General features: G+C 40.5%; 1 protein-coding gene across 2 annotated transcripts in view; it reads left to right on the forward strand.

Moving 5' to 3' along the window:
• The window catches only part of LOC122798216 (cysteine-rich with EGF-like domain protein 2-B), a 545,426-nt gene that overhangs the window by 103,897 nt on the left and 415,202 nt on the right, over positions 1-26,327 (forward strand). The window lies entirely within an intron of this gene.

The following is a 26,327-nucleotide window of genomic DNA, read 5'->3' on the forward strand; positions in this document are numbered from 1 at the left end:
AAATAAATCCAACGATACAGGTGTTTCTGCCATCCTTTGGGGAAGACCTATCCATATGCCAGTGAGAGGGAGAGGGTAAGAATTCGAAGTATTACTTGTTCTTTGAACTTTATTCTTGGATTTGTGCCACAAGGGTTTTTCTCTGTGCCCACTGCATAGCCAAGACTGTCGCCATGTTAGTTCATTTGGAATTAAGTTTGAGAACTATTTGGATGTTCTTTGTCCACATTGTCCTGGATTCTACTAGCACGTGTTGATATTTTGTCTCTGTAAGACACTCCATATACTAGATTTAGCTGCTTCATTTGGTGCTGCATTTACCCTTTTTCCCATTAAATTACAGCATTTGGCTTTCTTTTATCTTCCACTTTGTACTGGATGATCCCATATCTGTCATTTTATTTTCAGGAATTATATTGCTGCTGTTCTCAATACTTCTCAGTTTCTTGTATATTGTAATGTGTGCTCACTTTCCAATGTATCAGCTTTGCCATATTATTGTGTCTTTCATGGTAAGAAATATATTACAGGCAGCTGAGTGATGTGCATGTATTTTTTTGTATCATAATTGCATTTGTGTGTATCTGAATATTTTTTCGATTTTTGTGAACAATACATATTTTTGTGCAACATTTTTAATATCTAGTGGCACTTGACAGCCTTCTCACTTGATTTCCCCCTTCTTCCTGTTGACCCATGGGTCAGTTTAGCTTTAGATGTAGGAGCAGAAACCTAATTTGTATTCAGTAAAATGTCCTCATCGATACTTCAGTAAAGGTATGTGCTTGTTTTTCTAATACCTTTTGCAGCTGCTAACATGCATACTGCCAATGCAAGGCCTTAAATACCGTCACTGTGAGCATGCTTCACATACTTGGACCAGCTGCAGTGCACTTCAGGGCACTCCCTTTTAGTGCTAGTGCCTTGTTGTGATGACAGGCTACAGACGTGCCTGTCCTGTTGATAGATGTCACTTAGCAATGAGGCTTTTCAGCTTCTTTCCTCCTAAGAGTTGGTGAGTTGACCTTGGCCATTCATTTCCATACCACTGACTGGATGCTCATGCAGCTGTATCACAAATTTAACTTTATGCACAGTCAAGACAGTCTCCTTCAGTGCCACAGACCTGGTTATATTTATGCTCTTGTCCATGTCATTGAGAGTCATCTCAGTGTAGTGGCTGAAGTATTCTGATTTTTCCAAGACTTTTAGTTTGATGCACCATTATAAGGAATTCTTGCTTTGTTTTGCAGTCATTGTAGTGAGATTTTTGAATTACTCTTAACTCTTATCAGAACATTCTTCATTAATAAATGCTGTTAATGCTGTTTTTTACTAGATTTATTTTATTATATTATTTATTTGTGTATTTAGCAGTTTAATTTGAATCCCAGTAAATATTTGTTTCAGGGAGGGGTGTTGTGGATTAGCCTTGCATTGTAAAAAAAAACATGTAATTTTCTGCCACTCCAAACTGTGAAGTGATGTAATGTGACTGTACACATCTTTGGTTTTGTGAGAAGGAAAGTGGATGACATGCATACCTGTCAGCTGTCCAGATTTTGACACTGTCCATATTTTTGCCACATATTGTTGGTCTCTCCCTCATACAATTGTTGGTTTCATGTCAAAGCACTGGTGATTGAAGTCACTAAATTATGACAGACATTTGAGTTTCAGACTTCATATCTTTTAGAAAATGTGTACTAACAGATCCAGTTATCTTAGCAACTTTCTAAGTTTATAAGAGCAATGTTTAAAATATCTCCCTAGTTTTGGGCCTTTGTTCAGATATCTTGAGCTAAGATGTTGAGAGGTATGATGACGTGGAACAGTTTTAAGTGCCACATGCTCTACAGAATAATTATTGACAGTGATTGTTTGTCTTTTGTCTAATTTAGAAAGACCTGGAAGGCATGACTGCCTGATATTATGGTTGATGAATGTAGGAGCAGTAAGTCAGGTTTATTTATATTTGCATGTTATACATTTGGAAGTTGAGGTAAGCAAACCAGGATTTGCAGGATGTCACTTTTTTCACAGCGTGTTACTTGAATTACTACAGTGACATTTTCTTTTCATTTTTTTTTTTTTTGCCATACAGATGCATTGCTTTGTGCAGATGCTCTGGAGTTTGCACATGGGGAATATTTCATCCGCATATTGTGGCATTTTCATAATCTCATTTCAGTGGTTTATCTTGTTCTGCATTAATAACAGGGTGATGATTTTTATGTATTTATTTATTTTGACAAGTGGTAGGGCCTTAAACCACTGAATCCTGTAGTACTGTAGGCAAGGAAAATGGCACACTACTTATATTGTACAAATTTAATAAATGGTCAAGCGCTTTTGTTCCTTATTTCCAAAGGAACTTCATCAGAACTAAAATTATTTGTCAATGAAAGATTTTAAAAGTACATGTATTTACACCATGTCACATCATTACTCCAATGAAAATTAAGAGTTCTTAATTACTAATAAGACCATTAAATTTTGTTTAAACAAATTTTAAAAAGACAGTATACCTAAAATTCAAAACATTCTTATACAGTAATTCTATAATTCAAAATATTTTACTTCAATAAAGCATTAATGGAACAGGCATCATTCAAACCAAGGGCACTCATGGCATCTAATTTTAATTGCGACTTTAGTTCACCTTTATTTAGATGTTCATCTATAATCGAAGGATGGAAACGCATGCACATGTCTAAATAAAGCATTTGTATTTTTACATTTTTAACATCCAGCAAATGTTCATTTATACTTTTCCTAAATTTTCGAGAGGTTTTCCCCACATAAAACACAGGGCATAATTTGCAACAGGCCAAGTAAACCACTTGTTTTGTGATACATGTATAGTGGCTATTAATTTTGTAGATTATGCCACTAGCAGATACTTTATCTGTAATTTTAATATACTGACACCGGGAACAATCACTGCATTTTGACATACCTATATTTTAACTGGTATAAGCAGATTTCTATACCAGGGAAATCGACAAAAAATCACAGAAAAAATACTGAAATGAGCCAAACCAACAGGCACTCCACGTATTCCTCGAACAACAAATAGCTCAATAGACAAGACCAGCAGCTACTGAAAACAGGACGACAAATAATCCTAAAGTGAGTTTAATTAAAGCGCTTTTCGTTTGCTCCCATATGCAAACTTCATCAGAATTAACTCGTACAATCACATCAGGTTTTATACAAAGATCTTAATTAGTTCAATGAAGTTAATCACCTCATTAATCATCATTCATTACTTAAAAATCCAAAACCTTTAAAGGGATATGAAAGAAATACCTACTTTACATACAAAACTGGGTACATAGAAAATGTGTATTACAATATATGCAAAATCTTACACTTTACATAAAAACAAGCATAAAATGGTCATAAACATCTTGTGTACATAAATGAATATATATGGATATAATGTTCATATACGTAATACCTAAATGAATTTAAAATAAAATGTAAAATAAAATGTCCAAACCTAAAACTATTAAATTATAATGCTTCACCCACTAAAGTATACCCAAAGTACTGTAAAAAAATTCTATAAAAAATTCTATCTTTTAAGGCTTTTTTTAATACTTAAAAGACAACCAATGGAGCATGCCTCATTCAAACCTGGGGAATGATAAGATTCTAACCTAATCTGCCAATAAAGTTCAAGAACCAACAATTTTAATGCAGACGGACCCCCTCTAGTATCACAAAGTACTTGGTCAATCCCAATAAATTTGAATTGATGGTTAGGGTACTCTTAGCAAGTGCATTTGTAGACTTTAGCTTCCTAATTGCATACTGATGTTCATAAATTCGTTCTCTGAACTTCCGTTCAGTTTTCCCCACATAATGGGCAGTACAGTTCTGACATTGTGCTAGGTATACAATCATCTTCGAATTGCAAGTTAATCTATGCTTGAGCTTAAATTCATGCTTATTGATAAGCAGATTTCTCTCTAAAAGTCATTTATATGTAATACCTTTTTTATATACAGTACCTGTTTTTTCACCAACCTTACTTAACACAATGTTATCCGTTGAAAAAAGTCCAGTTTTTTTAGACCATCAACTATAGCCTGGCTGTCTAAAGAATAGGTAGTTAACAGTTAATTATCACCCAAGATAAATATTTAATTCACTCTCAATTTCCCTGAAGTCGTGTGCATCTATAATATTATCACAACCATTGGCCATATATCCCATGACTTCTCTTATACAACACTTCTTCCATAATTTCAGATACAAATACAATAAGATAGCCTCTCTTATAAAACATTCTTACTAACTGATCGCATTCCTTGATAAAAATGTCATGGTCTGAAATCATCCTGGCTAACTTTACTGGTTGGCCCTTCACAACAGGTAGGGCCTGCTGGGGTAATTTGCTACCTTTCTTGTCCTAGAGAGAGCCATACAGCTTGCCAGTTCAGTGCCAACATACAAAGTTGTAGGTTAAAAAACAAAAAAGCAACTCGCTTATCAGAGTATGCTCTTCAAATTTTATTTATCAAAATGTGACGAATGAGCAGAATAATGATACTTCTTCAGACTTGTTGCTGGACTGCAAAACTAATTGAAATCAGAAATAAGAAAAGTTAATCAAAGCCTTGTTTTGTATAGACTAATCGACAGAATGGGAAGTAGTAAGATACATATATACACTTGGGTATGTATCACTTCACCTAAAACTCATTTCACTGAAACAAAATCACCTAAGGTTCATTTCACCTAAAACTCATTTCACCGACAAATAGTACAATAAGGCAAGTCAAAGGTATATATCCTTTTCCCCACTGTAGTGTGATCCTGGTGTTAGTATATATAGTTAGGGGGGGTTGTGGGGGCCGCAGCCCCCCACTTACTTTGGTTTTATAGTGTCTGATTTTGTTTTACATTCATCATCATCTTTTGGCTGTTCCCGTTAGGGGTCGCCACAGCAGATCACTTGTTTCCATTTCTTCCTGTCCTCTGCATCTTGCTCTGTCACACCAACCACCTGCATGTCCTCTCTTACCACATCCATAAACCTCATGTTAGGCCTTCCTCTTTTTCTTGTTACCTGGTAGCTTCATCCTTAGCATCTTTTTCCCAATATACTCAGCATCCCTCCTCAGCACATGTCCAGACCAATGCAATCTTGCCTCTCTGGCTTTGTCTCCAAACCTTCCAACCTGGGCTGACCCTCTAATATACTTATTCCTAATCCTGTCCAACCTCGTCACACCCAGTGCAAATCTTAACATCTTTAACTATTATTTGGTAAAATTCAACTAGGTCGGGGGGGCTATGCCCCCACCCCTCCCTTAATATATATACTAACAACAGGATCGCACTACAGTGGGGAAAAGGACATATACCATTGAATTGCTTTAGATTACTACTTGTTTTTTAGGTGAAATGAGTTTTAGGTAAAGTGATACGTACCCATACACTTACACATATATACATTGTTTTGTGTATTTTTGTGTATATACATAAATGAATTGCCCAAATGTTTGGTGCCCATTGTGTTAGTTTTAAAAGGTAACTATATATGGCAGAAGCCCTATCGTATAGGAAGCTTTGCCCCCCCATAAGAATTTTTCCAAGCTTTTGCCTATATTGTCACCTATTAAATAACCTGAATATGTTTATAGACTGTAAAAAAAAAAAAAGTATGAAACTCAAATCCATCCATCTATCCACAATCCCTTTTCCCCATTTTTGCACATGGGGTCAGGGTGTCATCCCAGCAGTGACAATCAACTAGAGACAAATTTCAAGCTGCCGGGTGGGACTTGTATTGTATATTGACTGTACTCCTCAGTGATTTATTACAAAATCAAAAATTTTCCAAGGGACAGGGCAAAAATGTTGGGCAAAATCAGGGTTATTCGAGAGGTATGATTTAGAGAGATGGAATATGTGTGATACTACTTAATGTGTAATAGTTAAGGTGTTCACAGGATTAATTTCAAACCTATTGCCTGCTGCCCTTCAGTAACTTGATTACTGTAACCTTGCACTAACGCACAAGGAATATAGAAAATAGCGTTTTTTATTTTTTGAATGAAAGCATGGACTAACATGCTCTGATCATACAGAGAAGCTTATTCTATAAACGTTGAAGGCACTGTGAGTACATTTTATGTAATACAGATGTTTTATTTTAATCATAGGTTCCCTAATCTGAGGTCTGACTGGGCTAAAAGGCAATGCCTGATCCAATTCTACATAAAATGCTATGCCTGAAGCATACTACTCGGGTAGCTAAAAACAAAGTAACTTTTAAGAAAAAGAATTTTCCAGCTGTGTGATCTGGCTAGTAAAGAATTGTGGTACCTTTTCAAGTATTTTGTACAAAGATTATGGAATATAGCTTTGTACTCCATGATGAGTTGGATTAACAATGTAGCACATTGATTGCACCGGAGTGATTAAGCATGCCCTTTAGAATTTGATAGGATGCAGTTATGATTTTCTCTCTCTCTTTTTGGTAAATGGCCACTTGCCTTAGTTTTAAGTTGCTGTGCTCCAGTGCCCCTACATCTCTAGCCAGGTTTTTTACTACATCTTTTTTGCCAGATCTCACAATGATTAATATTAAATGTGAGATTGTTATAACTGAATCTTATACATGTTTTATAGCCATCTTGGACATCTTCAGAATCTCTTATTGAAATAATTATGTTATCAAATTTTCAGTCATCAGAACTCAGTTCGCACTTTTATATCCAAGAAGAGTAGTCCAAAACTTAGTTGCCCCAGTACAGAGCCCTGAAGATAGACTCCTGTTGGGGTGGTTACATAACCCTAAACCTGATTTCTTAAAGTGATGCTGCACGATCAGTGTTTTACCCATTTTGTGCACCTGGAATCATATTAAATCATTTCTAATATGTCTGCTGTTACAGACATAATAAGGTAAATGACTTTGCAAGTTGAGAGAAGCAGCATTCTTACTATGTAAGAGAATGCTGCAAAACTTTAAAATACACACTGTACCCATAACAAATCCATTCATATCTATATCTAACAAAATTAGGTACCTTGTGATATTCTGGACAGTTTGTACTGTGACTGTCTCCATCATTTTACAAGGAATTGGTTTCTAACCCCACCCCACCCCCGACTTGCAACTTTGTAAACTACTACCGCTTTATACTGTCACAATAGATCAGGGGCACTTTGGACGTTAACATTTTGGTTAATGTGATTTATTAAGGATTTAGTTATCTTATCTTATTTCTGTCTGGGAAACCACCAGATATGCTTTATCTGTGTAAGTTATGGCTTTAATTGTATGCATGGCAGGCAGCAGCTTTCATATCTTTAGTTGCAGAAGTAGTAGCTTCCTCCCCGATGTCTGTAGAATTCTTGTGTATTGAGAACTTTCATAAATGCATTTCTGCAAGTATGTTTCTTATGTCTTGTGACTGGATGATGGTACATTATAGCTCTTTTCAACTAAGGCAATTTTGAAAGCTAAATAGCCATTTTTTCTGGTGAGTAGTTTATGTATTTGTGAGTCTATCAAAGTTGTAGTTTGTTTTATTTTATATGTATGTTTATGTGCTGCCAGTATTTATTTATGAATTCAAATGATGATACTGATCTCAATGATAGTGTCTAGAGCAGATTTACTTGTGTCAGTGTGAGAGTATTAGTCCTTTTTAGCGTATTGTTTATTAGATTGTAGTTGCCATTGATGACATCTACAAAAGATTGCTCATTTATGAATGAATTTGATTTTATTCTTAAATTTAGTAATGATACTGTTTTGAACATTGGGTACATCCAAGGGTCAGGAGCAGAAGGATATTAGGTTTCAGTATATCTAAAATATTAACACTTTTAGTTAGATTTCATGCCATTTGTTCTAGATTAATTTTATTAACTTAGTTAATAATTGGTGCATATTTATGCAGAGTAATATACCCAGTCATTGTTTTCAGTGTTTATTAGTTTAAATACCCCTCTATGCAGATTGTATTGTCAATGGCTGATTTTTTTTTCTTTTTCTTTACATGCGTGAGTTTAGTCTGGGAATTCAATTCCACTTTAAGGGACATACCATACTCTTGCTTATTATAATATGTTAAGTACCTTTAATAATTTTGGATAAGTAGTTTATAGTCCAGGGCTGGCTTCTTGACATTTGGTTTTTAGTTATTGTTTTACAAATATTGTGACGCTACCAACTATGTTATTGGACTTGCAACAATAAAATGAGGTATGCTCTGAATCTGATGATGCTTGTACTTGAGCCTTACAGTAGCAGTACAGATATCAGCCTTCTCTAAGCAGAAAAAAATCTTGCAAATTGTCCATTTTATTGTTGGGACTAACATTGTTTATGTTGAGATCCTGTATACTTTGTGGGAGGACTTTTAGCAGTCACATTCTAAAATGTTTATTATACCATGACCCCCCCCAAAACGTGCACGCTGATTGGCCAGCGTGCCCGTTGTAAATAGAGTTATACTAATGGAAAAAGGTCCGGTCGCCCGGACTTTTTTCCATTAGTATAACTCGGTTTTTAAAACACTGTCTCGTTATGTTAAATGGGTTTAACATAGCGAGACAGCTTTAAAATAAGCAACGGAGATCTCCGTTGCTTATTTTAAAACTGTCTCGCTATGTTAAACTCATTTAACATAGCGAACATAAAAAGCAACGGAGATCTTGCTTTCTCCGTTGCTTTTGCCCACAGCTCTGATGTACTGCGCAGGCGGCGCAGTAGATCAGAACTGCCTCGGATGCCAGACATCTGCGGAAGGGCAGTAAACAGGCATTATACTATGCCATTATTTAAGAAAAGTAATAGTTTCTTTTCTTAAATAATGTCATGGTATAATAGCAATAACCCATGCCTGGGTGTGGGTAATGCTAAATTTACCCACGGTTGGCTTTGGTCCCTCGGGCTTTGCCCTCGGGACCAAACCACGCCAACCGTGGGTAAATTTAGCATTACCCACACCCAGGCATGGGTTATTGCTATATTAATCCCACCCCACCATATCCCATCTCATAAATTTGAGGGAGGTCTTCCATAAACTGCTCAGTCTAATCTGAGCTATGACCATGTTAAAGTTCCTGTTAATCTTCTCTTTTAACCTAGATGAGCTGCCCTTGATTTTGGCACCAGGTGTGAGTGACACTGCCACAGTCCCTATGCAGGTCCTCTTAGAGGTGTCTGTGTGTGTGTTTTACACATGGTGGAATAATTGCTTATCTTGGTTGCCAAGTCTAAGGTTTGCCTTATGGACTTTCAGGTCTGACTTGCTTTGGTTTTAAAGCTGGGTATTTTGTTATGCTCTCTGCTCACTGCCAAGTTAGTTTGACTGTCTTGGATTTACAGTGGTCATTGAGAGGTGTTGTGTGTGAAGTTCTGGTTTGGCTGATCTATGGTTTCTTGAGACTCCGGTGATGCTTATGGAGGTGTGCTCTTCAGGACCTCTTTGTATGTAGGAATATGTATGCTCAAGGGGTGGGGCTGCTGCTTAGATATTGGCCTTGGTAATCTGGATAAACATATGCCTTTCAAAGATACTTAAGGTCTTGCCAATAAAGAACACACTTTCTGTAATGATGGTTCTATTATATTGCTAGCATACCTCTCAATAGTCCAGATTTTCACAATGTGTCAAGATTTTTGCGTCCTATATTTAGTCTGTTTCTCATTTTTTTCTGGCCTATCTTTGGAAAATCATTGGGAATTGATGTCGGAAAATGACAGACACGTGAGTTTGACTTCATACCCTTCAAAATATTTATGCTAATGCTAGTGCAAAACCATGGTCTGTCAACTTTCTACATTTATAAGAGCAATAAAAAATTATCTCTATTTTTGGGCCATAGCCCCCCCCATTATTTATGGCTTTGTCCAGATTTCCTGTTGTAAGAGGTTGAGAATTCTGATTGCTTGAGATTTGACAAGTATTTGAAAGCTAGCCCACATGGTACCATGTTTGTTTTAACAATGTGGAATCTTAACTGCATGTCAGAAGATGGATTTTCCTTTTCCAGAAGGCCACTGAATTGGTACATTTAGTTTGTTTGCAGATACTGTGTAGGGAAATATTGGTTACTAATTAGATATTTTAAAAAGTGAAGTTGCAGAATGGAAAATGCTGGGGGTATTGGAGCAGACAATTGGTGGCTGTGCAAAGGCTGTTGATGTATTGTTTACATGGAGGGCTTTAATATAGTAATAACTAGTAAGAATGAATGAGATGGGGAGAGAGAGGCTGTTTTCAATTAAATTAACATATTTTAGGGCACGCAGCTCAAGCCTTTGGATTTATGAATACCTTAGAAATAAGGCAGGGGAGATGAAGAATGAGATTTTCTCATAATGCAGTATTTTCTGGCTGTTGCCTCAAGAACAAAGTTTTCCATGTTACCTTAAACATGAATGAATGTGTTCCAGCTTTTCATACACTTCTCAGGAAGTAAATCTTCATTACATTTCAGATAAAGAAATACAAGGTTTGAGTTATACCCTTATGTAGAACTAAACAGAAAAGTACTGGATACAAGACTAACTTCTGTGATAATCGTTTCACTTGTCACTTTCTGTACTTTTGCCCTTCTTTCCTACCATTCTACAGTGTAACATTCCAGTGCCTTAGTATGGATCCTGCTCCAACCCATTAAATGTTAGCAGCTGGCTGTGTGGGATTTTGTCAATAATTGGCAAAGTGTTGGTTGCTCTGCTTGTACTGTTCACTTTCTCCTTTTCCTCTACCATCATTAAAGTGGATTAGATTTAACTGATGGCTGCCTCTGACCATGATTCATTGTTGGTTATTTGTGAGTGTTCTTGACCTGTAGGAAAGAAACCAGTCTTTACCTCAGGATTCAGTCTGTGGGATTCACTGCCAATGCTTTTTGACTCTCACAGGTCACTAGCTCCTTATATTTTCTTTCTCGTCCTGTTGTATAATGGTGTGAGATTATGTGGGTATCTATGTCTGTATCAACAGCCACTATTTTTATGTGTGATGGACAGGGTTAGAGGTCTCATGATTTGCAGAGCTGCTGCCAAATAATATTTAAGGGTTGATTGATTTTAAGAGGATACAGTAAATGAGTACAGCTTCTTTGGGAAATAGCCAACACCTGCCACACCCTGATAGGCTTTACACTGATCAGCTGCAGACCAGAATTACCCTTGTTGGTTTTCCTGGATCTTACCAACCTTGCTTCCAACCTGTAGCTGGCAGCCCTTATTTTTCTGTTTCAGTATTGAAGGAAGCATATATTTAGGATAGTTTCTGTTAGAATGTAACAAATGTATATATGTATTTTCTGACAGAATGCCCATATACAACAGTTGAATCTTTAATTGTATTGACATTTGCATGTATTAAGTCACTTTGCTTAGTATGGATAAGAATCTAAAAAAGGTATATTCAATATATTATTGCATATATATATATTTATTTCTATATTAAAATCACGAAATCCAGATAGCTTTAGTATCTGTGAGTTTGTGTATAAACTCTGATCTCCTGGCCACAACACTGGGCTTTTGCAGGAAAAAGCAACCAGGATCCATGATGCAGGACAGCAATATATAGTACTGAGTGATTTACAAATACAGTGGCAGAAACAATCAACAATGCAATGAAGCAGATACAGATGCTCTGAAAACTACTATGTGCAATAATGTGTAAGCATGAAGTGGTCTTCTGTATGCCCAAGGGCCATGTCCCTGCAAAGTGGAATATAACAGAACACCAACAGCACATTCACAACAGACATGCACTCACTCATAACAACCAACCTGGAAAATTTTGACGTCCAACAGATTAAATAAAATCAGAGTAATGCCTGTAACAGTGTAGAAGCCTATTTTAAGTAGAAGTAATTCCTGTACTAGAGAGACATCTTGTCTGATATCTCATTCCCAAGAATGGAGATCTTCAGGGTGACAGTAATGCAGGGTGTAGCAGTGCTTGCCCTACTTAATGGTATAAGGAATGCTGGTCAGCCTAGACAGCTGTACAGGACTCAGCAGCTGCCCCCAACTAGCTGTGTAGGAGATTTGCTTTCCTTAGCACACCAGGCAGGCATTAAGTGGGACAGTAGCACCAGCAACCATCTCGATGTATGTAATGTAAAACAAAATATCAGTATGAGAATTGTGCCCTTCAGAGGTCTCTGAAGAGTTCTACACCTTAGTGCCTTGTAGATGCACAGCACAGTCCACAAACAGCTGGCATGAATCAGCAGATATGCAAGTTATGCTTTTGACATGCAGCTGAATGGATCAGCACCCCAGAATCACAGCAGTTCAGAACAGACTAAATTTAGCTTCATTATCATAAATAAGATACTTACTAGTGACAATTATGGGAGCTTTGCCATTTGGACTCAAAACGAGCCTCAAGGATAAATGAACAGCAGAGATATTTCAGCAGCTGTAATCACAGTCTGCCATTACAGAAGCAGCAGAGAGACAGAATCTAGCCTACAAGAGGTACACAGTTATGTACATTACTGTAGTAAGTGATGCATGTACACTGTTGTGCCTAATGGCTTTTTGAATGCTGCTTTCATTTGAATAATTATTTGGGTCACAGTAGTTGGCTGGTTTATTTAAGTTGTGACAGGCACCTACTACTGTACCCTGCTGCAGTTGCTCACATTTTCACATATACACCTAGCAGAGAATGTCTGATTAAATAATTGTTATTGCAACCCTAACCTTTGTATCGCCAACATTTGTAATCTGCTGTGCTTTTGCACCTGTTTACATGCACAGCAGGGGATAACAGCCCAGTGACATGAAACGGTCACCCTTTCCCGACCTATGCTGCACTAGGCATTATGCAGGACGTATGAGGCCTAAACATTGTGCCCATTCTGGCATAACTAACGATGTTCTAATGTGCCAGCCAACTTCCACTATGGCATAGGCTGGAAAGATGTGTGGATGCACAGAGGTACCTATGATGTCTTGTTCCATAGGTGTTAAATCTCTGCCTTCCATCCACTTTAGAGGACATTCGTACAGGTTTATTCCTACAGAGAAAGACATCTTGCAATGTACACTCCTGAATGGGCAATGACCGAGGTTGTTCAGGATATGAGGCTTCTGCCAGTCTCTGCATATAGTGCATGATGTCAGTGCTGTGAGAAGGAGAAGCTACGCTATACATTAATGCCAAAAAAGTGTATAAATGATATGACACAAATGGCCTCAAAGAAGGTGCTCAATATAGTAGTGGAATGGATGTCAACAGGCGGTGGTCCTTTGTCAAGGTGTACACACACAGATGAAGAATCCTTTCTGCATTCCTGCATGGAGACAGTGAGGAGATGGACATCCCATCCTGAGGTATCAGCGCAGGGTTTTGAGGGTGATCACATGCCATGGAAACAAGTCCATTATGTACCGAGACACCTTTTCAACATTGCATGTTTTAACTACATCTTCTGTACTTCATAGTTATAACAGTCATGCATATCTTGTGGAACCACTGCTCCAGATATGTTTCTTATTTGGCTGTGGGACTGCAGCTGCCAGTAGTATGAACACCATGGTACATGGGAAATATTGGCCATTCATTATTGAATGTGTTATGTATTTGTATTCACAGAGAAACACCAATTCTGTGCCCAGGGTCTGGCTATAATGCCAGCATGTATGGGCTTTTTTTTTCTGCTGCTCAGCCATGCCTTGTGGGTTCTGTATCGGTGTCATCAGCCAATGCTTCAGGGTAATACCTTTTTCAGCCATAACACATTATGGACAGGGTCAAGAAGTTAGGATGGTTAGGGTTCCCTCTACCCATTACATACATTGTTGTGGATATGGAAGTGCACCAGTGTGACTACCCTTAACCTTCTAGGTTGCCCTATCTGCAATAAAGTACATCAGATTCTTGTATTTTCTTAACAGTTATGGTTTATTTAATTCATGTCAACCTTGTACTTGGAAAAATACAAATAAGATTTTACTGTTAAATTCTGGCTAAGTGTTTTGATGTTATGTTGTCCATCTCACCTTCCTTCTTTCTGGTTGGGTTTGGAGCTGATCTCTGCTCTGACTCGGCCACTGCTAAAGCTCAGAGTCCTTACTGGCTTGAGGCTAGCCCCTTATCCCAGCATGCTTAGCGGTTGCTACCCAGATCTCGTTTGCCGCTTGCAGCGTTGAGATTGTCTTCTGCTGGCTCAGGCTAAGTAGTGAGTTTTTCTATAACAATTCTTATTGTTTCAGGCTAAATTTCCTTAGAGTTTAGTGTTTTTACTCCTTCTATATTACCCCTATCCTTGTTGCCTTCTTTTTGCTGTTGTTAGGCCGTCGTTTTCTCTCAGGCCTTTACCTGTGTTGTTGTTGTCGGCAGCCCGTTTTTCTTGACGGTTGTTTTTTCTTGTCCTGTCCCCCCATTGCTACCTATGGAGAAGCCGTTTTAGTTGGAGGCCTTCTCCCTTTGGGAGCAGTAGCTGTTTAACTTGGAGGCTAAAACCCCTCTTCTTCCTCCCTTTTCCTCTTCTAACAAAAAAAAAAAAATACATTCTCCAAGTTGTTAGTCCTGTCTTTTGTGGTGTGTTATGTCCAAAGAATTACCTAAGCAGTCAGGGCTCAAGAAATGCAACTCATGTTGCTAGAAAATGTTTCTTATGGACGGGCACACAAGTTGTGTGTATTATTTAGGGGCGGTCCGCCTGCAGGACTTGTGCTCTGTTTGCCATGCCTTTAGTGCATGGGTTTTGCAGGAGAGACACAGCAAACTTATTTTGAGAGGATTATTAAAACCCCAGGTTGAAGTAGCATCGGATACTCAGCCCTTAAAAAATCCGATGACAAACTGGCATCTTCGTCTGCTCCACCTTCGGTGCTGACAAAGTTTCTAAATCAAAATCTTTAGTACCTTTGGAGCGGATTGTTTGCTCTGAGGAGTCTTTTTCTTCGGTGGCTCCATCAGTGTCTTCGGAGCTATCCCGGATAGTGGGCTGAGGACCATTGACTGACAGGCACAGATCTCCTTTGCTGGACCCAGTGAGATCTGTGCCTGTCAGTCAATGGTCCTCAGCCCACTCCTCTCGATCATCCAGGAGTTTATCGGATGATGATGTGGAGAGAGTGATGAAGAGGCTGCTCAAGATACTGGTATTTGCTAAATTGTTGTCAAGCCCAGCCCAGAAGGAAGTGGCAGCGTTGTCCGAACCAGTCCCTGTCTCTCTTCCTCCTTCGGCTGCACCCAGTTCGGAGCTGGAGTGCATGGAAGTAGTAGTGGTGGAAACGTCAGTTCCGACGACCCTTGCCTTGTCTGTTCCGACATCTGGTCCGACCTCCTCGATAGTGCCCAGACCCCTCGATGGGACGGACTGAGACTCTTGTCGGCTCCAAGGAGGGAAGTGGCATTAGACCCTTGTCTGACCCCATTCTCCCCTTGGGGCTTCGGCGAAGGTGAGTTTGGCTCTCACATCTGCCTCTGAACCGCCGCCTTCAGTGCGGAGGAGGTCTCCAGGCTCCTCAGAGCTGGAGCCTCTCTCCGTTCTGACCGCGGTGCCTTTGAGGTGATGAGTGTGCTGTCTACTGAGATGGCTCCACCCTCGGCTCCATTGGCTCCACCCCCATCGATACTGGTGTCTGACTCGGATCCTCCTCTCCGTCCCAAGCGTAGGGAACCGATGACCCAGGATGCCCTACAGGGAGACCCCTCTTCTTCTGAGACCTCTCCTGAGCATGCCTCAGAGGAGGTTCCCAGGAAGAAAAGATGTAAGAGGAAGCATGTGGACTCCCCTGAGTCAGTCACTTCTGACACAGACTTGGATGACATGGCAGGGTCCCCACGGTCCCCCTCTGAGGATGTCTCATTCTCAAACATCCTGGAGATCCTTAGGCAGAGGGGAAATTGGATGTCCCTTGTCCCTTCTGGGGATGATTCTGTGTACCTGGATGCATTTTGTTTCCCAACCCTCCACCTCCTGGGTGTCTCCGCCTTTCGACCCACTTTTGTCTGTAGTGAGTCAAAAGGCGTGGAGTGCTCCAGAGACCATGGAGCCCATTCTGAGAAGGCCTGACAAGTTTTATTACCGCACCAGATGACAAGACATTTCTCTCTAAAGGCATGCCAGTTGATGCTATGGTGGTGGCAGCAGCCACCAAGAAGGAACTCATGGAGACTTCTTCTCTCCATCCTCCAAACAAGGAGTCTAGAGCCATGGATAGATATAGGAAGTGCGTTTTCTCTTCAGCGGCTTTTACTCTTTGGTTGATGAACTATTTGACACATTTCACTAGACTTCAGAGGGATCTCCATAAAGCGCTGGGAGGTACCGTCCAGGATCCTTCAGCTGAGGGAGGGGCTTTCAAGTCTGCTAACCAGCTAGCGACCCTAACCTCCATTGTTAACTCCTCCATGCGCCTGATTTCTTACACAGCAGATGTAGCGAGTAGGGCTGCAGGCACAGGAATGGCTCTTCGCAGACACTCCTCGATGCGCCTTTGTCAGTTTGCAGAGCCCTTCAAGTTCTCCTTTACTAACGCCCCCTTTGATGGCTCGGCCTTGTTCGGGCCACAAGTTAGGGAGACTTTTACCAGGCGTGAACGTGATGGCAAAACTCTCTCTGCTGTAGGAGTCAGTTTTTCCACTCCATCCAGGCCTTATCCCAAAGGCCAAAAGACTGATAAAATGCGGTTCTGTAAATCCCAGGGAGCTTCGTCGGACGCTCATGGAGATAATTCCCCCCAGGGGCAGAGGGGGAAATAACGGGAGACGCCGGCCTCACGGCGAGGGGGGGATCCGCAACAGGGTGACAGGGATATGTTCTCTGCCAGGCCCTTTCAGAATCCCTGAAGGATTGCCCTGAAGGAGTACACATCTAGGAATCACAATAAACTACAAAACCTTGTTGCCCTCTCATTTTATTACTTTCATAGGCGCTCAGCTAAATACAAGGGAAATGGTAGCCAAGCTCCCACAGGAAAGGGTGCTTGCCATTCAATGTCTGGTCTCTCTCCTCTTGTCAGAGTCAAAGGTTCAGGCATGATTAGTCCTAAAGGTCTTTGGCTTGGTGGCGGCTGCCATTACTCTAGTCCCGTTAGCTCGTTATCATATGAGGATTTTGCAATTGCTCCTTTTCTCTCAGTGGTCATATCAGGATCTAACAATGTCACACATTATCTTAATCACGGATGCTTGCAAGAAAGATCTACAGTGTTGGCTCCACTGTCCCCTTGTCACTCTCGGCAGACCCTTTTATAGCCCCTCATCCGGTAGCCAGAGTGACCACGGATGCTTCCCAGATAGGGTGGGGGGGCATTATCTGGGACAGACAGTCCAAAGAACTTGGCAGCCTCACGAGTACCATTTTCACATCAATGTCCTGGAGATGAAAGCGGTGTTATTAGCATTGCAAGCACTTCACAACTCTCTTCCTTTGGACTATATAGCAATTCAGACGGATAGCATGTCAGTGGTGTGGTAGATCAGCAAACAGGGCGGAACCAAATCTTATCCCTTATCCCTTGTGTCGGGAGGCCCTTCGAGTATGGCATTGGGCGATTTCCTCTCAGTGTTTTCTGGTTGCAGCGCACATCCCGGGGAAGTCTAACGTAGTAGCGGACAAGCTCAGCAGGGCAATCCCCACAAGTGGTCTCTGAAACGCGATGTGGCAGATATGATCTTCCGCAGATAGGGCAATCTTTTTGCCTCAGACCTAAACACCAAATGCAGCAGCTACTTTGCTCTAGTTCCCCCACTGGGACAGACACCCAGAGATGCACTCATCCACGATTGCCCCCCCCCCGGGATTCTTTGCGCCTTTCCTCCAATTCCAAAAGTTCTTCAGCAAGCAAAGTTGTTGAGTTGCAAGCTGATCCTCATTGCCCCTTACTGGCCTCATCAGATATGGTTCCTGTGCCTTTGGCATTACCTGCAAGAGGAGCCTTGCATTCTGGACCCGGTTCCAGATCTCCTGACACATCAGTCAGGTGCTCTTCATCCCTCCATTCAAACTCTCAAGTTGACAGCTTGGTTTCTCCACTTCCAGTCCTAGCCAGGCTTCTGGATATCTCACCTATGGTTCAACATATTTTAGTCTCTTCTGACAAGCCAACTACTAGGAAACTTTACGCTAGTAAATGGAAGAGGTTCTCTTTCTTGGCCCAGCAAAATGACATTGATCCCTTTACAGCCCCAATTTAAAAAATGTTGGACTTCCTGGCAGAAACCTTTGAGAAAGGAGAAGGAGCAGCGGTTGCTACGATTAGAGTTCAACTGGCTGCTATTTCCAATTTTCATGTGGGCCTTCTAGGTTCTAACATCATGTCTCGCATGCTATGTAGGGCCTTTTTAAAAGGTGCTACCCTATTAAGGCCTCCCATCCGAGAACCTCTGCATCCTTGGGATTTAAATTTAGTACTAGCGGCTTTAATCCTCCCTCTCTTTGAACCAGCCTCTTCTTGTCCTCTAAAATTCTTATCATGGAAGACCCTCCTCCTGATTGCAATTACATCACCTAGGCGGGTTTCCGAGTTAAAGGCACTTTCCATCCACCCGCCTTATATGATTTTTCACAAGGATAGAGTATCTCTTAGAACTACTTCCTTTTTTACCAAAAGTCTGTTCAGAGTATAATTTGAATCAGTCAATTGAACTCCCTGTATTTTTCCAAATTATGGCAACAAGGCAGAGTATAAGCTACATCAATTGGATGTTCACAGGCAGTTACGATTTTATCTTCAAAGAACCAAGGACATCAAAAAATCAGATCAACTGTTTGTATCCTTCTCACAGAGTAAGCAAGGCTCACCAGTTTCCAAAGTGACTTTGTCAAAATGGCTGTCCAGTACTATTACTTGTGCTTATGAGTCTCTGAATGTGTCTGTCCTGGATAAGGTAAGAGGACACTCTACTAGGTCCTTGGCTACCCCCATAACTTTTCAAACCAAGCTTCCATTAGATACTATTTGTGTGGCAGCAACATGGGCTACTCCCCATACCCTCATTACTCATTGCAAAGTGGACATGGCCTCTCGGAACAGGGCATATTTTGGTTCCAGGGTTCTGAAGGCTCTTGCAGTGAGCCACCCAGGATTTAGGTGCTGAGAATGCTGTCCCAACCAGAAAGAAGGAAGGCAAGATGGACAACATAACATAAAGAAGTTATGTTCTTACTACAACGTTCCATGTTTGTTGTCCTTTATCTTGCCTTCCTCCTTGCGTCCCTCCCTCCTTCCCCCATCCTGGATGATTGAGAGGAATTCCCTTTTTGGCTGGTTTGGCTGAGTTTCCTTTGCTTTTCAACTATTGATATAGTCCTTGTCACTATTCTGTTTTTTTTTCGGTACAAGGAAGCAGTATTGTTTGGTTACCTCTTTTTATTTGGTAATTTATAGTTCTCCTATCTAGTGGTTAGTTGTCGCAAATGAGATCTGGGTAGCTACCGCTAAGCATGCTGGGATAAGGGAATAGCCTCGAGCCAGTAAGGACTCTTTGAGCTTTAGAAGTGGCTGAGTCGGAGCCGAGATCGTCTCTGAACCCAACCAGAAAGAAGGAAGGCTAGATAAAGGACAACAAACATGGAATGTTATGGTAAGAACATAACTTCTTTTTTTCTGCTATTCATGTGTAGTAGATATATCAACACAGTTCTACTGACGTTACTCTAGCAGCTAAGTGCTGCTTTCTGCTGTTCATGTGTAGCAGTTATATTAGCAAGTTTGCACTGGCTGTGTTTTTTTTTTTTTTTTTTTTTTTTTTTATTTTTTGCTGTTTGTACTGCAATTACATCAAGTAAGTCTGTAGTGTTGTTGGAATTGTTATTCTCTCTGCTAATCTGTAGTGCATATATGTTTATGTTTGCTGGATAATGTAGGGGATTTGTTAATATGAGAGTTTGTTTGTGGAGAGTTTTGCCATTGGCTAGGGTTGCTTGTTTTTCATATGTTACACACTTCAGTTGCCTTTTATAAGTGCTTAAATGTCACATTTACAGACAGTAGGTTGTGTAGCAAAGAGTGGGAACTAACATGGGCGTACTAACTGTCCATCTAACATCTGTAAACTTATTCTGAGTAACCCCCCCACTTGCATGTAAGCACATACCTCGTATTAGTTTATTTTTCTTTCTTTCCTTCTATCTGTGGACGCCACCTTTTTTGTTTTTAGTAACCCCAAGCTTGCATACCTATAATATCTCCTGTTAGCTTTCTTATTTTCCTGTTTAAAGGCTAGAAAGCAGAAATGCACAACTGTGAAATATAGTGCACTACCCTTATTTGCCAAACATTACTTAATCTGGCTGCGTATAGACAAATAGTATTGTACCTATCTAGTTCAACCATCAAGCAATCCTTAGTAACCCCCCCACCCCACAGTGAATCAAGCATATAGTAAGTCTGACTACTGCTGCTGCAAGTTATCATATCCAACTACCTAAGGAACTTGCACAGCTGAATTTCACCTGCAGTTGCAAAAGTTCACAAGGAGCAATACATTGAGTTAAATCTGTGCAAGGCAAGTTCCAAGACTCAAACTAATAACTTAATTTAAGTCATGCATTAGTGTGTTCTGTTGTATTGTGTTGAATCTGCTGGAAGGATATCCCCACCCCCATTTACTCATCTAGACTCACAGGCCTTTTACTGCTGAAGGTGAAGCTAAATTAACACTTTAGCATATTTTACTCTTATCAGGGTAATAGATCCCTGCACAAATTTAGAAAAGCCCATAACCTTAAAATTAAATGCTCTAACTCCTAACTCCAGTCAAGTATTTAGAGTTCAGAGACCTTGTCTTTGTATCCATGAACATTCTACCTCACTGTTTTTGGTGGTAAACCATCTGGGGGTGGGGGGTTCTTCCTGCTCTGTTCGCTTTGCTCAGTCCGCTGCCCTAACCCGTATGCCACTCGCCCCCATCACCTCTACTGGTATCCCATGCAAACCACTCCCTCTTATTCCTATGATCCAGTTATGTACAACTCTACCTTGTCCACACCCACATTTCATTCACATCTTACCTACTTTTATTTAACCAAACTTATCTGCTTTCCTTAGATCCATCAACTTGAATTCTCATCCCCCTCCCCATTATGCATCTTGGCATCTTACTCTACTTCACCACCACAACACAATCACTGCCTCAAACTGTTTTATATTAACTCCAGGCTTACCACATTCTCTTCTACTATACACACACCAAACTAACATTGCACCATAATTTTTCTTCTGACCAATCACATCACCCCCAACCCCTCCTTGTCACAAACCACAAGGCAAAACAACTAACCACATTGTCAAAGCCCACTTTGAAGTCCAAACATTTCCAATATCACCTTAAGATGCTCGCATGTCACTAGATAATATAAATCTGATAGGTACCACTTTCACTGTTTTTAAACCCACCATCACAGTTGACATGCTCCTTCTAACCTATCTAACCTCTTTAGTCTTAATTTTCAACCTCGCTACAACTATATCCCTGCATGCCCCCACACACCAATACACATCAACAACCTCCTCCAACTATCTCCCCAATAAACAACACAGCTTCTTGCTTCTCACATATCTCCATCGCAGTTTTTCCCCTATACCCTCCCATATTATTCAAACCACAGATAGGCCTCCTCACCTCCTATGAAACTACACTTGACACTGTCACCTATGAATAAAAAATACTTCCCATGGTACTCCTTCCTCATTACCTATCTTCTCAAATGTGGAGACATGCATCCTAACCCCCCAGGCCCATCCTCTAATCCAAACTACAAGAGTAACCCCAAAGGTTTAAACATACTTGCACGGAACCTTAGAAGTATATGCAATAAAATAGCCCCACTGCATGCCTATATTGATCAAAATAAACCTGACATACTATCCCTTACCGAAACATGGCAACACCCTGATGTAAAAGGCTCAGAAGTAATACCTCCAAACTTTGCAATCCAGGCTAAGAAATGCCCAACTCTTTCTTAATCCAAAGAAGAGTAAACTAGTACTCTTTCACCCCCAAAACACCTCCACTGTCACTGATCATTTCAACATCCTTGCATCTGACAACACTGTCATAGAAATAGTGCAGGAAACCAAACTTCTAGGAGTTATCATTGACAATAAACTTTCATTCCACCTCCATATACAGCATAATGTGAAGAAAACTTATCAGAACTGGGACTCTTTTTTTTTTATATAGAAACAATTCTTTACTGCAGCAACCAAAACTACCTGTGCAAAAACATTTTACTTCCCTCCCTTCTTTAGGGTGCTCATGCCCTAATTAACTTACAAACTTCTACCCTAAGCAAGATGGAACAGTGCTGCCACAATCTCTAAATATCACACATACCACTGTAAATTACTACTAGAACTAAACTGCCTTGAACTCCCCAATCAACTTGCCTTTATTCAGCTATCTACCTTGCACAACCTTTTTTTTGAAGCATACTGCTTGCCCTGCACTAGGCAGTCTAGTCAAACCTTACACACCAAATCGAACCCTACGATCAGAAGACAAAAATCTCTTGGCTATCTCAAAACATACAAGAAAACCCGGTCACACACTGTATTCATACTCTCTCTAAATATACTATGGAATTCGCTACCTGTAGCTACCAGGTGTATACCTGGCCTAACCCATTTCAAAGACTTTTTAAAAAATCATGTCAAAAATACATGGCTCTGCTCCTGCATAAAGCCTGCCTAATGCTCAGCTCTTCCTCTTCTTCCAGATTAGCCTCATCCTCCTCTTCTGTTACATTTTCACTCCCTCATAGTCTGCAAGATCGTAAGGCTTTCTTAACTCCTCCTGTTTCTATACCATATCCTTAAACTACTGCTCAGACTATAATGCCTATATTATTCTTAACTCTATCTTTCTGCATCACTAACTTTCTGGCTATTATTTTAACTGAAACCAACATTCTATTTTTTCATGTACTGTAACAGTCAGCATCATACATTGCACATACTGTTTTGGACACCATCTACTTATAGGATATGTATATGGTGAGAGTGACTATTATTGTGTATAATGTTTTAACTCTATAGAATTGTCTAGATGTGCAGTATATATTGTAATATCTTGTAACATAGTTTATGTTCTTTCAACTTATTTGTGTATACTATTTCTAAGGTCGTTTATATTGTATTGGATTGTACTGTCTTTGTATTCTACTGTATGTGGAGCTTTTCTCCCTGGGCCTCTGCTGAAAACAGGTTCTGTAGACCCAGTCAGACCACCCCGGTAAACAAATGGCAGATAAATAAAATGTGATATCTCCATCCAGGAAGCAGTGATGCAGTTGATTTGCTTGCTGTACATGAAAATTGTGGGTTTTACTAGTGTATTGTGCAGATTAATGCATTGTTGTTCGTGGACACTGGGTAGGTTTTTCTTTTTTTTTTTTTCCTTAATGAGTGTAATGTATGGCTTTCACCACATGAACGCGGAGGGCAGGATCATGAGAAACTATACATGGGTGTACCCCCAGTGTGTTGGGAAAACTGATGTGTTCAACCACTGTAAAAGCAGTTTATTGAGGAATGTACTAAGTGTTCTACAGGGTGACTACTGCTAAAAATACCAGGGATGCCCACAGCTTGTTTATTTTTATTTATTTATTTAGTTATAGTTGTTTAGTGGGGTAGTGCAATGATCTGAATGGACCATTTGCAGTTATGGTCCAGGTGAACAAGATCACATAAAGAAATGAACAAAACAGTTTTACAGCTACGAGGATATGCTAAAAAACACACACGTGTGTGTGTGTGTGTGTGTGTGTGTGTGTGTGTGTGTGTGTGTGTGTGTGTGTGTGTGTGTGTGTGTGTGTGTGTGTGTATGTATATATGATTTATTTATTTATTTATTTATTCATATTTGTTATGGGGAATGTCCAACTAGGTCAGAAAGTATCCCTTCTCAGAGGAGTCCCAGATAGAAAAGCTCCCAATACAGTAAACATACAAGTAAACAAATTAAAAAAAATCTAAATAACAAACAAGTTGTTGTCTTTCGGCTTTTCCCGGTTAGGTGTCGCCACAGCGGAACTCCGGTCCGCTAATGATTGGCAGTAGATTTTTACGTGCCGAGTTGGCAGCCCTGATGCACAACCTTCAACGAAGGCATGCCCATTCACGCTTGTCTCCACACAAAATAACAAACCAGTAAGCAAATTAAAAAAATATGTACACGAAAAACAAATTAAATACTAGAATCAAAAAGAAAATAAAAATCCAAAAGCGAAGGCAATTTTCATTGGAGAACTCTCGGATATTACATAAGGAAGGACAACATTCTGATAGGTATTTATGAAAAAGTTCATATGAGCAGTGCACATTAAGGGAGGCAGACAGTGAGTTGATAGGAAAGGAAGACTGGTTATAGAAAAAAGGCAGTGAAGAGGAGAGAGAGCTTTGCAAGGTTTGAGTGGGGGGATGTGAAATATGGCAAATATAGAAGGAATACAGGAATGAGAAAGGATGCAGATAGAAAGTGTATTGTCTTAATGGTTTTCAGCAAGATCAGAGCTGAGAAACAGGATAAACAGTGTTATTGTGAAGACTAAAAGTTTAGCCTGTGGTAGGGAAGAGGGGAGAAATAAAGATAGGTAGTAAGGAATCTTGAGAAGGTTCAGCCTAGATTAGTACATGAATAGAGCCAGGATGTTCTTCGTGTTTCACTGTTGCAGTCATCACATTTGGGTCATCCCTGCCAAGGTAGCCCTCGGCCGGCCCGAACACCAGAGGCTTAGTATTTCTGCATCGGTTGCTGTCGCTTGAGGACTGACATCCAGTCGTCAGTAGTATAAAGTAAGGCAGCCAACGCCATTACATCAGTCTTTCTTGCCATGGAGCCCGAAGCAGAAGCAGTTCGCATGAGTGCCGGTTGGCCGCTACCTGAGTTTTCATCTCCGAATTGAAGTTGAAGTCTTCTAAAACTAAGTACCCCATTGGGGATCCTTTTTTCTTGCACTAACCGCTGTCAGAAAAAGTTAACAATTGTCTTGCCCGTGGAAAGCAAATACCACACCGAGACTTCCACCCTTACTGCGTCACTTGCTTAGGCCCAGACCACGATGTCCCCCCGTTGTTGTTTCTGTGTGCTTTTGTTCAACACCAGAACTATCTGTCGCGGGGCCCTTATTGTAGCCAGATACTTTCGTTTGCAGTCTTCGAATTCCAATATGGCTTCGGTAAGCCATCTGACAGCAGATCTTCTGAAAAAACGTAAAGATAAAGACAGAGACCGCACAGGTCCAAACCTACCGACGACACTTCCGTTAAGCTAGTCATCAGTCCTCCGGTACTCAGTGAGGTGCTTTTGCAGCCCCTGATGCCCACTTCTGTTGATTCGCAGGCCGCTACTGAGACAGTTTCGGAGTCCGGTATGCCACAAAATTCTTTTTCGACTAAGGATCCTGCGGTAGTCTCTGCCTTGGATGGGTCCGGAGCCGCTGAGCAGGCACTACCGAACCTCGACACAAAACAACGTCTTCTTTCGTGACTACCATTCTTTCAAAAACTACTGAGTTTCTTAGGCCTAGGGTTCGAACCACACCCCGGAAACCGACGACCCACTCTCAGGTGCCTACTACCTTGCCTCCGTCTCAAATGCTTAAAATGGCAAAAGGACCTTATCATGCTGATCAGGGGAAGCTAAGCTATCCCCTCAAAAAGGAAAAAGAGATCTGTCCCCTGCAGTTTTGTCTGAACAAGAGTCAGATGAATCTGATGCATCTGACTATGAAGACATGCAACCCCTCTCCACTTTCGAGGATTCTGATGCAGAGGACTCCATTCCTTTAGCCTCTTCCTCAGAGGATATTTCCTTTGGGGAAACCATGCGTACTTTAAGGGAGTATTTCCAGTGGGGAAAGTCAGGACTGCCCTCAGTCTAAAAAGATACTTGGGGAATTCTTAAATCTTCTGCAACACAGACTCTTTGCCATCCCCCCAGTCCTTGATGATGTGGATGATGTTTTCCTTGAATCCAGCTTGACTCTCTGACGCCCTACCTCCTGCTCCCAGAAAACCTGACAGGTACTATAGAGTCCTTGACTCACACAAATATCTTTTTAAAAATCCAACAGCTGACCTTGAGGTCATTTCTCAAGGGCCAAAAGGAATCGGAGCAACCTCTGCTAAGAATCCCACACCCTCAAACAGGGATTCCCGAGCATTGGACAGATGGGGTAAAAAAGTATACACCTCAACTACTCTTGCTATCAGAGCACTAAATTGTCTGTTCCATATGCTGAAATTTCAGCAACATACCTTGGAATTCCTTAAACAAAACATGTCTTCCCTTCCTGCTTTGGCAGAATCTAAAGGTTTACAAGAATTGATGCATTCTGCAAGCTAGGTA

The sequence above is a fragment of the Protopterus annectens genome, chromosome 3.part1 (genome assembly GCF_019279795.1).
Source record: "Protopterus annectens isolate FY-2018-M chromosome 3.part1, PAN1.0, whole genome shotgun sequence".
Lineage (NCBI taxonomy): Eukaryota > Metazoa > Chordata > Ceratodontiformes > Protopteridae > Protopterus > Protopterus annectens.